The sequence below is a fragment of the Helicoverpa armigera genome, chromosome 27, assembly GCF_030705265.1.
Source record: "Helicoverpa armigera isolate CAAS_96S chromosome 27, ASM3070526v1, whole genome shotgun sequence".
Classification (NCBI taxonomy): domain Eukaryota; kingdom Metazoa; phylum Arthropoda; class Insecta; order Lepidoptera; family Noctuidae; genus Helicoverpa; species Helicoverpa armigera.
The window spans coordinates 3,932,492-3,949,357 of record NC_087146.1 but is presented as its reverse complement, the minus strand read 5'-3'; the positions used below and the strand labels follow the sequence as shown (position 1 = coordinate 3,949,357).

General features: G+C 37.8%; 1 protein-coding gene across 1 annotated transcript in view; it reads left to right on the top strand.

Annotated features, from left to right (window-relative positions):
- The first annotated feature begins 8,068 nt into the window (after window positions 1–8,068).
- The window catches only part of LOC110384614 (PTB domain-containing adapter protein ced-6), a 78,506-nt gene continuing 69,708 nt past the window's right edge, over window positions 8,069–16,866 (top strand). The window contains exon 1 of the mRNA XM_064042037.1: window positions 8,069–8,434. The gene's annotated coding sequence lies outside the window, so the exon portion shown is untranslated. The remainder of the gene's footprint in view (window positions 8,435–16,866) is intronic.

Below are 16,866 nucleotides of genomic sequence, written 5' to 3'. Positions count from 1 at the left end.
CCCGCATTGAGCAAGCGATGTGATTAACGCTCAATCCTTCTCCGTGTGAGAGGAGGCCGTAGCCCAGCAATGGGAATATAAAACGGCTGTACAAAAACTAAATAGATAGAAGTCCAGAGGTAGCATTGTTTCTTAAAACCCAGTGAGTTTTGTCCAGTAGGCCAAGGCGTATTTCTCACGCTTTCAAACCTCTTGCATTGTGTAGGAACTAACAGTAAATTACTCTTGATTGCTTAAATCTAGCTTCAAAATCTTTTACTTATTTAGTACTAGCCGTTTTCCCGCGGTTTCACCCGCGTCCCGTGCTTGCTATTTGTTGCTGGTATTCGGATAAATATATATTGTTATGTTACTCAGGAAGAGTGTAGCTTACCAACAGTGTTTTCTAATCGGTTCTGTAATTTTACAGCATTGAGGGTACAAATACGAAAAAAAATGGTTCCTCTATAATATTAGTATAGACAGATAATACATATGTTTGTTTGAACGCTCTGATTTGAAAAAAGTTAAGACTTTTACCGAGGAAGGTCATACATAGGCCAGCGGGGTCCACCAGGGCCAAGGCCTACCTTGCCTGCGAGTTACCGCGGCCCTGGTATATAAAGGGCTTAAGAAGGAACATAATGGGGTTCAGTCATTAAGACTCCGACTCTCCCTCACGCTGCTAACCCACAGCGGGAGGGGATATTTAATTATTTCCCATTAACAAAAAAAGGTCCAGGCGCGGGGCTCCCTCGGTACACGGGTAAAACTGCTGGCGGAAGATAGTACCTATAATCTACCTACATTACAACATTGAGAACAAGAGTCAATGCACTCTATTGTTGATACAGAACTTAGGAGCTTAACTTACATCTACAAACTATGTTAATATCTAAAGTAGTTTCTTAGTAAAAGATAAGATAAAACTATACAATCCTGTGAAGTTAGCTTTGTGATAAGAGGCTTAAAGGACCCCGTGACTAATGTTTGCTTAATTACATAGATCTGTTACTGTTACAGCCTTTTTTTATCGTCCCACTGCTGGGCTGCGGCCTCCTCTCGCACGGAGAAGGATTGAGCGTTAATCACCACGCTTGCTCAATGCGGGTTGCTGATTTCAGACTATAATGTTTTGTGTGTGTTTGTTTGTGTCTGAAATTTGACTGTGTTTTTTGTAATTACATTTATTTACAATAATATTGTAAAGACGAAACAATTTTTTTGTAAAGGCTTGGAAACTACTGAACCGATTTGGGCGATTTGAAAAGTTCTGTCACTGTTGGAAAGCTACACTCTTCCCGAGTAACATAAGGCTATATTTTATCCCGGTACGGGCAGCAGTTCCTACGGGACGTGGGTGAAACCTCGGGTTAACGGCTGGTGTTTTCTAAGTAGGATGGTATACGTACATGATTATCTAAATTAAAGTTTTACAATAAATAATAATTTGTGTTTCTGTTAATAAGTTTGCATTGCTAAATAATTGCTATGAGAATGTTTGTTACAAAAAATAAAACCTATTTCAATAACATACCTATCCCACCTAAAGCCTTCTGTTATGTCTGACAAATAAATAGGCACTTTACCGTAAACCGCGTCAAAGTTTATTCCCCGAACGAGACAAACATACATACGGGTCCAACTGAGGACCTCCTTTTTTTAAGTCGATTAAAAATTGATTAAAAACAGACGTGTATATTTTTACTTGTTACCTCTCTCTAGTGGTCTAAATAAAAGTTTAACAATAACTAATATCAAAGTTTAACAGCCTTAATACAAAAACATAAACATCTGTTGAACACTTGTCTAAAAAACGTGTGGCTGCAAAACGAACCTTATTTTGACAACGTCGTATAGGTATCTATATTTTTTTTAGACAAGTGTTCAACAGACTTTTATAGCTTTTGTGGTACGACGGTGTCTATTACTAGATTAAAATGCATATAACTAGTAGCATATAGATAGATAGATAGATATACTTTATTAGGTACACCAATTTTACAATTTTGATCTAAATCTAGTTAAGGTAGGTGACATAATGGGCGGTCTTATCGCTAAGAGCGATCTCTTCCAGACAACCTTAGGATGGATTGAGACGAGAAGGAAAAGATTATACGGTAGGCAGTTAGGCTAAGTGTACACTTGCTCCTGCAATTTGCGCACCTAAATATTATTACCATAAATACTTAAATTATAAACTAAATATATATACATACATATATGTTTATATATATATATATAAAATAATAACAATAAATACATATATACCTTTAAATAATGTCAATGCTAGATATATATACTTTTTATAAATATTATTCTACCGTTAGGAGGAAAGGTAGTGGCTTTTTAACATTTTCTTGAAAACGGCTAATGATTGAGCCTGTCTTATCGTAACGGGCAATGCGTTCCATAGCCGAACAGCCAGAACAGTAAAAGATTTGTCGAAGAAGCTAGTGGAATGCATCGCCATCTCCAGCCTCAAATTTTCTGATGACCTTAGATATTTTGTATGTGTGTCATAAAGGAACTTGAAACGTTCTTTAAGATAAGGGGGGTTAGTGGGATTAAACAAAATGTTGTATAGCAAAGACAGGATATGAGTATTCCGGCGAAGACGTATAGGAAGCCATTTGAGCTTTGAACGAAATTCAGAAATATGATCATATTTGCGCAGGCCAAATATGAATCTAATACAAACATTTTGAAGTCGCTCAAGTTTATCTAATTGTGCCTCTGTAAGATCCGGATAGCTGACATCTGCATAATCAAGGATGGGAAGCAGGAGGGATTGTGCGAGCGCAGTTTTGGTGGCAGTCGGGAGAAAGTTCCTCAGTCGTCTCAGGGACCGGACAGATGCAAACACCTTGCGACTAACCTCTTGTAGTTGAGGGCCCCAGGAAAGGTGTTTGTCAATAAGTACACCTAGGTTTTTGACTGTGTCCTTGACTGGAATGGTAGTGCCATTGAAATTGATGTGCGGGAGTTGTGACCAGCTAACTTTTTGTACCAACCTAGAACTGCCAATTACAATGGCTTGGGTTTTTGAAGGATTAACCTTAAGACCGTAAGCCTCACTCCAATCAGATATTACAGCCAAGTCACTATTGATGATGGCGATTGCATCTGCCAGATCCACTAAGGCGGCTTTCCTATAAATTTGTAGGTCATCAGCATAAAGGTGGTAGAGAGACTGAAGATTATTGGAAATTGAATTTATAAATATCGCGAAAAGTAAAGGAGATAAAACGCCACCCTGTGGCACGCCAACAGAAGTATAGCACCATGAAGAGCATTTGTCTTCTATGCATATACGTTGACGGCGTCCAGACAGGTAACTACGAAACCAGTCAATCACCGTTGGAGATATGTTAAGTGAGCCAAGTATGCCAAGCAGGATGTCAAAGTCGACGGTGTTAAATGCATTACTGAAATCTAGCAAGCAAAGGACCGTCAAATCTCCCGAATCCATGCTGCAGCGTATATCCTCAGTAATATTGACTAAGGCTGTAGCGGTGCTGTGACCAGGTCGGAAACCGGATTGGAACGGGTTCAGAAGACTGTTCTTGCAAAGAAAAGCATTAAGCTGATCATGTACAAGACGTTCTAGGACTTTAGAAAGGAAAGGTAAGACGGAAATGGGACGATATTCAGAGAAAGAGGTAGGATTGGATGTTTTGGGTAACGGGATGACTTTTGCATCTTTCCAGATGGATGGGAAAATACCATAGGACACAGAGTAATTAAGGATATGGGATAGGACTGGTAGGATTTCGTCAAGGATAGGAAGTATCATTTTCCGACTGACACAATCATCACCAACAGCGTTAGAGGAGATGGATACTATACTCTTCTTAACATCACAATCAGAGAATTGACTAAAAACAAATGCAGGATAGTCTGGAGTTGGTAATTTTGAAAGATAATCTAATGTGCGTGCTTTTTCGGTCCCACTACACGGAGACGACGATGTGAAGTGTTGATTAAGTAAATCAATATCTAAGTCTTTGGAAATTGTATCACGGCGTGATTTTCCAACTCCCATGGATTTTAGGAATTTCCAGACTTTTGCTGGATCTCCGTTTTCAACTGAATGATGTATATGTTGGCGTTGTGCATCTCTACACACCTTGTTGCAACGATTACGGACCTCAACATACTTCTCCCGAGTAGACATACTAGGTCGACATTTAAATTTAGATTTCGCAACAGCTTTTTTATGCATGGCAGTCTTAATGGCACCAGTTAGCCACGGAGCCGGAAGATGTTTTAGCTTAATTGCCCGAATTGGAGCATGGACGTCATAAAGCCGAACCAGTGAATCAGTGAATAACGCAACTTTATCATCAACCGACTCAGCTGCAGCCAAAGGTGCCCAATCAATACAGCCAGCATCACTGCAAAGGTCTTCAGTATTCATACCACCAAAATTGCGTTGCAGTAGAATTTTGGGTTTGGGCTTAGGTGGTCGGATTTTATATGAAAGGAATATGAGATCGTGGTAGGAAAACATATCAGCTGAACATTGACCATGCTTACTGACATGTTCCGTAGACGATACAAGGGCAAGGTCCAGTAGTGAAGGGTTGCAGTTGGGGAAACGGTGTGTGGCACTTAATGGCAGGATTGACAGATTGTATGATTCAGTTATTGAACATAAGGAAGACGAGCGGGAATCGTTTTTCAATAAACACGTATTAAAATCACCCATAATAATTGTATGACTGTAAGAAGGCATTAGGTTTTCGAGGAGATGTTCAAGGCTGGAAAAGTAATTAACACGTAAGGAAGGACTATAGAAGACACCAAGCAAAATTTTGGTATGATTCAGGTTGACTTCCAAAAAGAGATGCTCACCGGCACCCAGCGGCGGGGGCTGTGCTGACATACTAATGATTGAGAAAGGAATATGAGGACGAAGATATATGGCAACTCCACCCCCACCGCCAACCGCACGATCATTTCTTATCAGCTGAAAACCTGGCAAGGAATAGGAAGTAGAAGGAAGACATGGTTTTAACCAAGATTCTGAAACAAGGATAGCGTGTAAATTCTTACAGTCTAGATTAGCTAGCATGTCAGAGTAATGTGCCGGTATACTTTGGGCATTTATATGGACTACATTAAAATTCTTCGGAACATCAGAAAATGTCGCTTCAAGAGAATCAGCAAGCGTTGCCGTTGGAAGGCTGGCAAAGCTGTCGTCACCACTACAAGCCGAGACAAAAGTTTCAGCATCGCTGTCATCATTTAAATCAAGCATTAACGTTATTAATGATATAAATAAATATAAATATAATAATATTGTAAACTAATAATAAATATAACAATTCTGCGTATTGTGCAGAAAAAAAAAGCGATCTAATAACGTTGGTAATCCACCCGCCAGTTGTGTGTAAATAACAGAAATAAACACTGATAGTACGAAAAAAAAAAAAAAGAAAGTTATATAAAAAAAAAAAGAAATTATTAATATAAACGTTAACAACAATTGCAGAAAAAAAAAAAAAAAAAGTTACGTATGTACTGAATTATTGTATTACCCGAGCTATTTTAATTAAAGTTTCCGAACGAAAATTTATAATGGTATTAGTGTGACACTTGACAGGTGACGTTTGACAAATGACATTATTTATTTTATATTAGTGATTTGTCGTCGTAGTGAAACAAAAAGCAATAAAATAAATTAATTTAGGGTACCTACACTACATGATACGCAATAAAAAAAAAATTATGCTACTCGGATAATACAATTACAACTTACAAAGAGAAGCTATGGAAATTACTTCTTTTTGGCAGCTACTCGTTTCGCTTTCTTCGGTGCTGGCGACGACTGTGCCTTCTCTTTATTTTGCTGGATTCGGCTGAGGTCGCCTAGTGTGCTTACTCGATGGCGAGAGCCGTCCGCGCCCATCACGTAAACAAGCCCTTGTTTTGTCCAGCAGTTGTTTACACCGAACTTATCACGCGCTGACATGAACAGCTGATGACGAGGCCGAGTGAGGAACTCCGATAAAGTTATGCCAGTGCCCTTCAGCTTTGTCTTTGCAAACCACATGCTGTCTCTCACTCCAACATCCCGTAATTTACAAAGAATAGGCCTGGGTTTGCTTGCATCAGTCTGTCTACCCATCCTATGGCATCGTCGCACATCATTCACAGTAAATTCCGTAAATCCGAGATGACGCCGGACAACTTCTACAACAACCTGTGCTGTGTCCTCCTTGGTCTGTTCAGTGACACCATGCAGCAGCACCATCTTTCGTCGTGCACGCATCTCCATGCTATCCAGCTCCTGTGACAACGCCTCCATCTGCTGTTGAATGCAGCCCAACGCATCAAGAATGAACTTCTTGAAAGAATTATAGTCCGCAACCAAGCTATCTGTGCTGTTTGAAGCACCAGGATTCTTCTGCAGCTGTGCCTCAAAACTTGTCATCCTGTCTTGAAATAATGACATCATATCGGACAGTGAACTCTTTAGTGCTTCCATAATGTTGTGCTGTATAATTGTGTGTTTATAAGATCCGTGATATTGTGGGAAATACACTGAACTGGTGGGTGATGTCTAATTATATATTAATAAAGCATTTACAGTTGACAAAAACAATAAATACTATTATTTATAATTATTATAAATGGGAGCACAAAGTTTGTGACCTCTTGTCAAAACTACCCACCAAGAAAAAAAGGTGGAAATAAAGAAAATATAAAGAAAATATAACGTGGTTCGTACATATATTTGTATCCGTTACAAACCTTTGCAGTTTATGCAACGCTAGGACGAAGCTACCTGCATGCCACACCGTTTGCCACCTGTCAGTGTTGCCACGTTAGAGCGTTACCCCTGTTTGTGGGTGAAGTTGTTAGGGGAATGTTTAATGTTAGTGGGTAAATAAGTTAGGAAGTAATTTTGTTGAATGATAGATACTTGAGATTACTTTGAAATTTATGTAAAAAACATGCGATAGTAAATGGTAATATGGTGTAATAAATAGCTGTATTTTTTAAAGTCTAATTTGGTCATAATTAAGGATGATTACATCTTTATTTTATACGCGTAAATTCCATAGAAATCATACCTATCCATCGCACTCAATTCGGAATTCAGGGTTCATAATTTATTTATTTGAATATTGTTCTAAATTCTCAAAAGGAACATGGTAAAGAACTCACTTGGGTATTATCTGCCTAGCCTTTTCCCAACTACCTATGTTGGAGTCGGCTTCCAATGGGTGTAGTTAATTTCAAGTATGCCAAATGGAGTGATTGCCTATGTGAACTAGCCAGACCCACCAATTTGACATGTCTTCCACGGAGTAACTCGTCATGACATCCGCGGATCAACCACGCCAAGTTTTTTAAATCCTACTGGTTGCTTATACTTGAGATCCCTTAAAACAAATGCCACAGATAACCTTTAGTATGACGAATTAAATCTTACTAGAGTTTTCTCATACACGATTGACATACATTATTTCTTTATTCATTTTCGGTTCCCTTAGACTCATTGTTGGAAGTAAAATTTAATAAGTGGCCGTCCGGATAAATATTTGATTCAGACACTACCTATTAAGAAATTGTTCCCGAATATAAATCTGAAAGCTACTAGCTGATTCACTTTTTTATTGAGTTATCGTCTAACTAGTTTAAAGTTGCAAAAACATGTTGTTTATTACAGAATCAACGATTAGGAGGAAACCATTTTGCATCTAAATCATAACAAATCTCAGACTGCCACTAACTGATAATAATAATTATCGATTCTCAGTAAATTAATCAACATTGTATCCAATAATTAACTTATCAACACATAGGAACATAAACGTGTGAATTCTTCATATTTTTTTCTCCCTTTAATGTCATTCAATTATGTATTTTTTATTCGTTTTCAAAACGATAAAATAGTCTTTGTACGAGTTCTATCACGATTATGATTAAATACAAAAATCTATTTGCTCTCAACAAACATGATTTCACACGATTTTGTACCTTATAATTACTATATAAGAGAGTCTGACAGTTTTCTTGTCTGTATTGTTAAGTTGGTTTACAAGCAAAACCTTCTTCGTGGGCTGGTAACACCGCATTGAACGAGAAGTCAGTTGTGTGCGGGGGGTCGGAAGCTACGCCCGTCGAGTGCCTTTCTATACCTCAATTTCGACACGCCAACAACATTTTTCATTGTAAAACAAATAAATAATACTGACACACTAATTGTAGTTACTAAACAAACTTACCTGTGAGTTGCTCGAGCTAATTTCTATAAAATAAACTCGTAAAAACTGGTTCAAACTATATGAAGTTTATAACAGTTATATAAAAGTTGGTTTTCTTTTACAAGTTTTAAATAAGGTAGACTACTGAGTTTTTTGTGTGATTTTTGTAAAAGTTCTTTGCTTTATTGTTGTTTTCAAGTGGTTTTTTGACGTGAAATCAACGACAATTGATACAGGTGAGTTTTTTTTTTAATCTAGAGCGGTTTCGTCAGCTTTCTCTCGTAGGTTGGATATTTATGTCTTACTTTTTACTAGTTAACTACTTATACACCGTCGATGCAAACTTGACTAAACTCTGTTTACTTAACTGACTTCTGCATATAAATATTGAGTAATCATTTGTATAATCAACCGGTTTTTTGTATAACTAACTAAACATGCGTGTTTTCGACGAGAGATTGGCGTTCAAAAGTCTATGTAGGTAGGTGGGTAATTATTTTTAGAAGGCTTCGCTTCCGGTAAGGGGCCCACAGCAGTAAAAACACATAAAAACAACACGATTTATCATGACACAAAAAACAGTCATTGGAAATACAAGTCGTTATTCATTCGCCAAGTTGTACTAACTTACTTAAGAAAAAAGTTTGGACGGTGATTTAAAACCTTCTTGAATACTGGCCAGAAATTCGAAATGTCACCGACTTTCTTGTCATAGAAAAAAAAAACAAAATCGTTAATGGCTACAAATTAAATGCGTTAAAATTAAATAAATCTTAAAATATAAAACAGCTTTGTTAGTAACCGGTCAAATCTAGATGTCCTAACTGTAATTTACAGTTATTTTTAAGAAAATTTAATAAGAATTACAACTTAGAAACATTCGTTGTTCGCCTGATGACCAAGCATTAAAAATGTACCGGGAGTTTTATATTTCGAATACGGTCTTCCAAAAAACCTTGCCCGGGTAACTGGGTTGAGAAAGTCAGATAGGCAGTCGCTCCTTGTAAAGCACTGGTACTCAGCTGCATCCGATTAGACTGGAAGCCGACCCCAACATAGTTTTGAAAAGGCTGAATGGTCGATGCCTTCTAAAAAACCTTACCAGCCATTATAATAGTACAAAAGAATTCTAGAAAACTCCATTCTTTTTTCAAATTACGCGCCGTTCTAATGTTTTTGTTTTCGACGCCGCCATTTTATGAGTCACAGTTGCTGTGACTGTCAATTTGTGGTGAAAACTTAAATAGGTAATTAGGTATTGCAATATAATGGTAGGTTGCCTACCGGCTTTGCGGTTACTTTTCCCTGCGTATTTATGATTGACTTGGAATTATAAATAGCTAGGTAGATAGGTATGTTCAAGTTGGGTTCATCGTCTTTGCAGAAACTGAGAATCTTGAGAAAATCCCACTAATGTTATAAATGAAATAGTAACTCTCTCTGTTTGGGTTTCATGCCAGAGATTTGGTAGGTACACAGATAGTAAGAAGCCCAAGAAAGGACATAGACTAGGCACCTACTTTTTATCCGAGTACCTACTGGAAGTACTTGTACTAGGGTCTAAACTGGGGGAAAAGCTAGCTCAATACAATGCTTACAACCTACTTACAGTTTTTTTTTTCTGTTTAAATACGTTTCTTAGCCGGCTGATTCGTTCCTAAAACCCTAAGGATTTGAGATTTGAGAAAACTTGTTACGTAAAGAAACTTTAGTCACACAATAACAAATATGTCGCCTGTATAGTTACCATGGCAACCAGTCATCAATCAAACGATCAAAACACCAATATGGCTTCTACCAAAGAACGCAACAAAGAAATGATTCCCTACATAACAAAAGCGAAACCAGAAGAGCTATTGCGAATAATTGAATAAATCATAAAGTAAATGCATTTATTTACATACTGTTATAGTCAGTAGTTAATGATTTTCATCGCTTCCTGATTAAACATCTTTAATACTCTTTACTTGATTATCAATCTGGTTTTCATCATCATTATTCAACCTCTTTATTGACCCACTTCAGGACACTGTTACTGTCACAGCCTTTTATCGTCCCACTGCTGGGCTAGCCTCCTCTCACACGGAGATGGATTGAGCGTTAATCACCACGCTCGCTCTATGCGGGTTGGTGATTTCAGACTTATATAGTCCAGGTTTCCTCAAGATGTTTTTCTTCACCTTTTATCAGCCATTGGTGTCTAAGATATACTCAGAAAGTACTGCAGGACACATCATATTATATTCCGTGTTTCGAAAGGCACGATAAATTAGTGGGTTCCTCCGGCTGTCACTTGAACAACTTTGGCAGTCGTTACGGATAGTCAAAAGCCAGAAAGACTGACAACCAGACTGACTAAAGGCTATCGGGTTGCCCAGGTAGATCGTTTGAGGAGTTCTGAGTAGCAGTCAATCCTTGTAAAGCACTGCATCAAGTTAGACTGGAAGCCTACAAAGACTACGCAGATGACACATCCATCCTCCGAGCCAGCTGAGTACCAGTGCTTTACAAGGGGCGACTGCCCTATCTGACCCCCTCAAACCAGTTACCCGAGCAACCCAATACCCCTTGGTTAGACTGGTGTCAGACTTACTGGCTCCTGACTACCCGTAACGACTGCCAAGGATGTTCAATAACAGCTGAAACCTACAGTTTAACGTGCCGTCCGAAACACAGTCATTGGTGTCTAAGATATACTTAGAAAGTACATACAAACTTAGAAAAGTCGCATTGGTACTACGCAGATGACATAGGATATTATTTACCTACGCTCAATTTTATATCATAACAATTGGATTCCCGTTCGTCATACTTAGACCCTTGAACTAAAGAATGAGCAATATAATTATAAGCATTATTAGGTTTTATTTACTTATTTGATTACCCTCATCCATTTTCTTATTTATTTCGTATTGTTCATGAAAAACAATGCCTGCTTAGGTCAAAGGTTTATTTATAGAAAGGTATTTCAGAGTAGAATATAACATTTCTATTGATATTCCTGAAATAATAATATAGATGGATTCTTTTATGTAAGTATTTCATCATTTCATTCATTTGCGTAGCCTTTTCTCAACCATGTTGGGGTCGGCTTTCAGTCTAACTAGATGTAGTTGTGTGTCAGTTACAAAGAGCGACTGTCTATCTTACCTCCTCAACCAAGTTTTTAAGCAACCCTTAGTCTTACTAGTTCTCAGACTTTCTGGCTTCCGACTTCAAGTAACGACCGCCAAAAATGTGCAAATGACAGCCAGGAACCACCAGTTTAATGTCCCTTCCAAAACACAGAGAAACTCTTCTTGACAAGATGATTACCCATGAACGTAGTTTTGGATTGCTTAAGTTACTAGATAATAGATTTATAGACTCGTACAGCTCTAACCCACGAGCTCCAAATATCCAATTTTACTAAGACTTTTACCATTTCAAAGGTCCCCCCTTGTCCCCAAACAAATTCTCATCAAATACTGCAACTGAACTGAACATATTCGTGTCTCCCATAATCCTAAACTACTACCTCTAAAGAACATATACTCATCACGCGCTGACATCTTAAATTACAATCAGCTGGCTACAACAACAAAATAGCTAGAACCCACTTAACGGTAAACTAGAATTACTGCGAACGTGCGCAAGAGACGGACATATAACTTAACCACGTGAGGGAAAGAGACGACGAGTAGCCGCCATGGAGTCGAGTTGAAACTGTCATCTCCGGTTGTTTCACTGATGTCATGATCTTAGTTATAGAGGGACAGGATCTATTCATTTTTGTGACCAATTTACTAGATGTTGAAGGATTTTTTGGTCTATATTTGGAAGATTCTAGAAAAGTATGCACAGGATTTAAGTAAGAAGTTAACTTGTTAAGTTTAAAGCCTGAAAACTGTCATGACGTAGTTTCCAAATCAAATCGCTTATTTGTGATTCACAGGTATAGGTCTAAAATAAAAATATATTCATGCCGTGATCCGCTATACAAGGCATACCATTCCAATATGATATGATGATCCATCACTGTTTTTCGATGAGAGATTGAAATACCTAACTTTACTATATGAAGTGAATGTCGAATTTCAATTTGCAATTTAGCAAAACCACGATTAGATCGGTTATTGAAATCAGCAGTATAAGATTATTTGCGTATAACTATCTAATAAATAAAATATTTACTAACAGTTAATCGTTGCCAATATTAATAACTTTTGCCGTCAATACAAACATAATTTTCCATGTTTATTATACTCCAATCATTAAACGTATTTTATCTTAAGACTATTTTGACCTAATTGACCTAAAGTATGAAAGGTATGAACAGCTATCTATCGATGGTGTAACATACTCTTGTAAAACGGCAGGCGATTTTAGCTGAGTTCTGGGACCAAAAGCCGATGATAGTTTTTAAATAAACTGTTCTAAAATCCTTCTTCTTCTTCCTCCTGCCCTGTTCCCAATTTTATTTGGGGTCGGCGCAATATGTTATCCTCTTCCATTTTTCCCTGTCACTCGTCATACTGACACTCACTCCCTTCCTATTCATGTCATCTTTCAGGTAATCTCTACAGTTCTAAAATTAATGCTACTTAAATAGGTATCAAAGGCTAAGATGATCATAATCTACGCATCAAGAAACTGCAAAACTCACACTAGGTTCTCTGGGTCTCGAATAACCAAGATTTCTATAGTGAGGTTGATATAACCTACCCAATACCGCATGAATGGACTCAAAAGTATCAAAAATAAGAATCATGATCCACAATAATTTTATTTGATGATGGTCGTGAAGATTTCAGTAATCTTAATAAGTTAGCATTGCCGGGATTGATCGAAAGAGTTACCGCGGCCCTGGTACACAAAGGACACTAGAAAGAACAAGGTGGATTTTAATCCGGAAGAGTATGACACAAAAAAATGTGGAGTTAGCAAAAATCTGTATAGGTACATATTGAATCCAATTTAGACGTGGAAACGCGAAAGTAAGTACCTAAGTTTGTTACTTAGGTACTTACTTTCGCATTTACAAAGTCAATAAGGATAGTAAGGTTAACCTGACACTTAAACCAGCTAAACTCAAACTAACCAAAAGCCCAACCAACAAAGTTAAAAGCCAATTGAGTGCAATACTCAATGACGTCAGTCTCACCGTGAGTCCTGCACAACATACTTTAACTATGAGTCATCACTAGCTTTGTGTACAAAGGTTTTAGTTAAAGCTTTAAAGCCTTTGATTCCTTGAAATTTTGTAGTTATTTTGTAAGGATGTTTGCTTGTTTCGAACGTGTTTTTAGATGCCCTTTTAATCGAGAGGATGTAGGCTACTTTTTGTATGGGTACGAGAGGTCTCATCCTTACAGGAACATCGGTATACAGCTGGTATTGATATAAGATGTATTTCAACCTTTGTAGTATGTTCTACATATCTGAAAAGTTTAACTAAGTACATATTTCATGAAATTCTATCATTAGAATGGAATTCTCTATCTATAAGTCATATTATCATCTTCTTTGCCTTTTGCTATTCTTGTTTGTAGCTGAGTACCAGTGTTTTTCAAGGAGCGATTGCCTATCTGACCTCCTCAACCCAGTTACCCGAGCAAACCGATACTCCTTCTAAGACTGGTTGTCTGACTTGATGGCTTCTGACTACCCGTAGCAACTGTCAAAGATGCTCAAATGACAACCAGGACCAGGACAACTCATTATGATTGATATGATAGCCACGGAACTTTTTTTTTTCCGACGTCAAAAATCATCAAATGACCCCTGCCCCTGTGTGTTAGCAGCGGTAAGGGAGTGTCAGACTCTTACTGACTAAAAACCGTCGTGTTCCGTCATAGGCCTTTTATGTACCAGGGCCGCGGTATCTCTCAAACCGACCATGACAAACTCATATACTTCAAACAAAGCGAGTTGATTAATCGATCAAATCATTCATAAGCAAATCAATGATGATATTCAGTCAATAATTACCAAGATTATATTGCTCGCATGCAATTGAGCTGTATTTAGAGTTTTGACCTCTATGATAACCACTTATTTGTAGGCAAGGTCGGTATAGCCCAGATCGTGGTGTGATGCGTTAAAGCATTGACGTAAGTATATTATTGTTTCTGTGTTACATGACTTCATTTGCGAGAATATATTGTCTGTACCTACTTCTATAATCTATTGACTGCCTCGTTGGTCTAGTGGTCGAAAGCGCGGCTGCTGTGCTCGAGGTCTCGGGTTCAATTCCCGGGTCGGGCCGAAATCGCTTTGTGGGTTTTCTTAAACTTTCAAACAGCCCGTAGTCTGGAAGTTGGTGATTGATTCAGATTCATCCCGTGCATCGGAGAGCACGTAATGCCTGTAGCACACCTCCGCTGCGAAACCCAAAGGGCGAAACCGCCATAGTTTCGCTGTAAGTTGTGAGTTGTTGGGCGGCGAAACAATAGCGAAATTCCCTGCTCTAACGTACAAAACTGACTATGACGTTGTCTCTTTCTAACATGATTTCGCTCATTTGCTTGGGCGCCGTCTACATCTCCGCCCGTTGTTCGCCATTTTGGAGCGGTTCCGCGTGTATCTCGGACGCGTCTGTAGCAATCGACAATTTTTATGAGCGAAATAGGAATCAACTGTTCTAGTTTTAGGTTTCGCTCTGTTTCGCTATTATAGGCACCGTGCGTAGCGATGATCCTGCCACCTCGTGACTTATATCCGAAACTTTCAATCAAGTGTCAAAAATTGTACTATCAAACCATGAAAAAAATTCTGAATATTCGTGTTAAATTTTGCTAATTTAAGTTATCAAAATGTATTGTTGTATTGCTGGATGCTGTAATACATCCAAAAACAACTCCAAGGGTGTAAAATTTTACTATTTCCCTACTAATAGTACTCACATACTATGGCTTAGGGATAAAAGAATTAAATGGATAAATGCAGTTGTAAAACACGTAATACTTTAATAATAAGTTGGAAATAACTCTGCCATTGTCACTCCTTTATCATAACCCAGTAACTGTCGGTACGTTGGTTTGCCCCATTGTTGTGCATAACTGGTTTTCGATTCTGCACTTTCTGCAGAATTTACGTAATGCACTAAGGCACAGACGTGCTTACATTGTCCTGATAGACCTGTCTTGCATTTACAAGTTGCACTTTTAATGTTTCTATTGCAATCGAGCTGAAAGGACAGAGATAAAAATTTAAAATAGAAATAATGATTGTCTAAAGATATTGTAATAACAATTAATTTAAAAAAGGTACTTCCTGTTATCTTAACATCATATACATTTGAAATTTTTGTCTGAGCAACAATTTTGCCAGTTTAAATATTGTTTCTTGTTCTTGGCCAACTGTTTCTATGACATCAAAAACATGGCCCGACTCGAATAGCTTTTGGCCTTTTGATATATTTCGACCACGCTGGCGATCATTGTTTATTGGTAGAAAACCATATTTTATAATTTTAATAATTGTATTTTATATATTATATTTTAAATCATTGTAAAATCACATTTACAGACTAGACAGTGACAACCAATGGGTTTGGAAAGTTTCTTTTTTTACTCGCACGGTGTCTCTACTGTCGGGATTATAACGCCATCTATAGTTTACGCACGGTGCCTATAGTTTCGCGTAAGTGTAGTACTGTTGCACAGCGAAACTCACGCAGCGGTTTCGCAGTTGTTGTTTCGCAGCGGAGGTGTGCTACAGGCATAAATGTCGGTAGTAGTTTCCACGGGACGTGAGTAAAAACGCAGGTAGATAGCTAGTATTTCATATATACTAAGTAGTGTTAGATTAGACACCAATGACTGAGTAAAGGTGAAGGAAAACATCTTGAAGAAAGCTGGACTTAGTCTGAAATCGCCAATCCACCTCTCGCGCACGTGGTGATTAACGCTCATTCCTTCTCTGTATGAGAAGAGGCTATTGTCCTACAGTGGTCCTAAGCGCCTATTGTAAATAACATATTTTTCTTGATAACGTTGCATTTCAGTGAAATATAATTATTTTTGTAGGAGTTATCTAATAGCAGAAACTCCAACAAACTGTTCACAACATTTACGTATGTTAATGTTATTCAAAATTGCAATTATGTTATGCTCCTCGAAATCTCTAAGTAACGTACAAATTTGACAAATATGAGTTTGATTGCAAAACGTTCATTAATCTATTTTTCTATACTAATACAATCATTATTTGTTTGTATCCTAAATGCCGAAAATCGATCTCAGTGGCGTGCACTTGGAGAGGCCTATGTCCAGCAGTGGACTGCGATAGGCTGATGATGATGATGATGATGATCCTAAATGCTCCGAAACTACGAAACCAATTTGATTTTTACACTCTTCCCGAGTAACATAGGTAATATTTTATCCCGGTACGGGCGGTAGTTACCACGGGATACGGGTGAGACCGCGAGCAGAAGCTAGTTTAAAATAAAATTATTAATAGCTATACAATTAGCAAGAAGACCAAGGACGGTTTGAATACAACAACCTTTTAATTTCAAACGCATTGAATAAATCATGTAGATTACTTCAAATGCTATGCACGACCTACTCAAAACTGCATTTAATGCACCCTAGTACTTATGAGAATGCATATTGTTCAGCAATGAAATAATATCTGACTAATTTTGACTCGGAAACTAGGTCACGTCTTAACAATTTTGTTT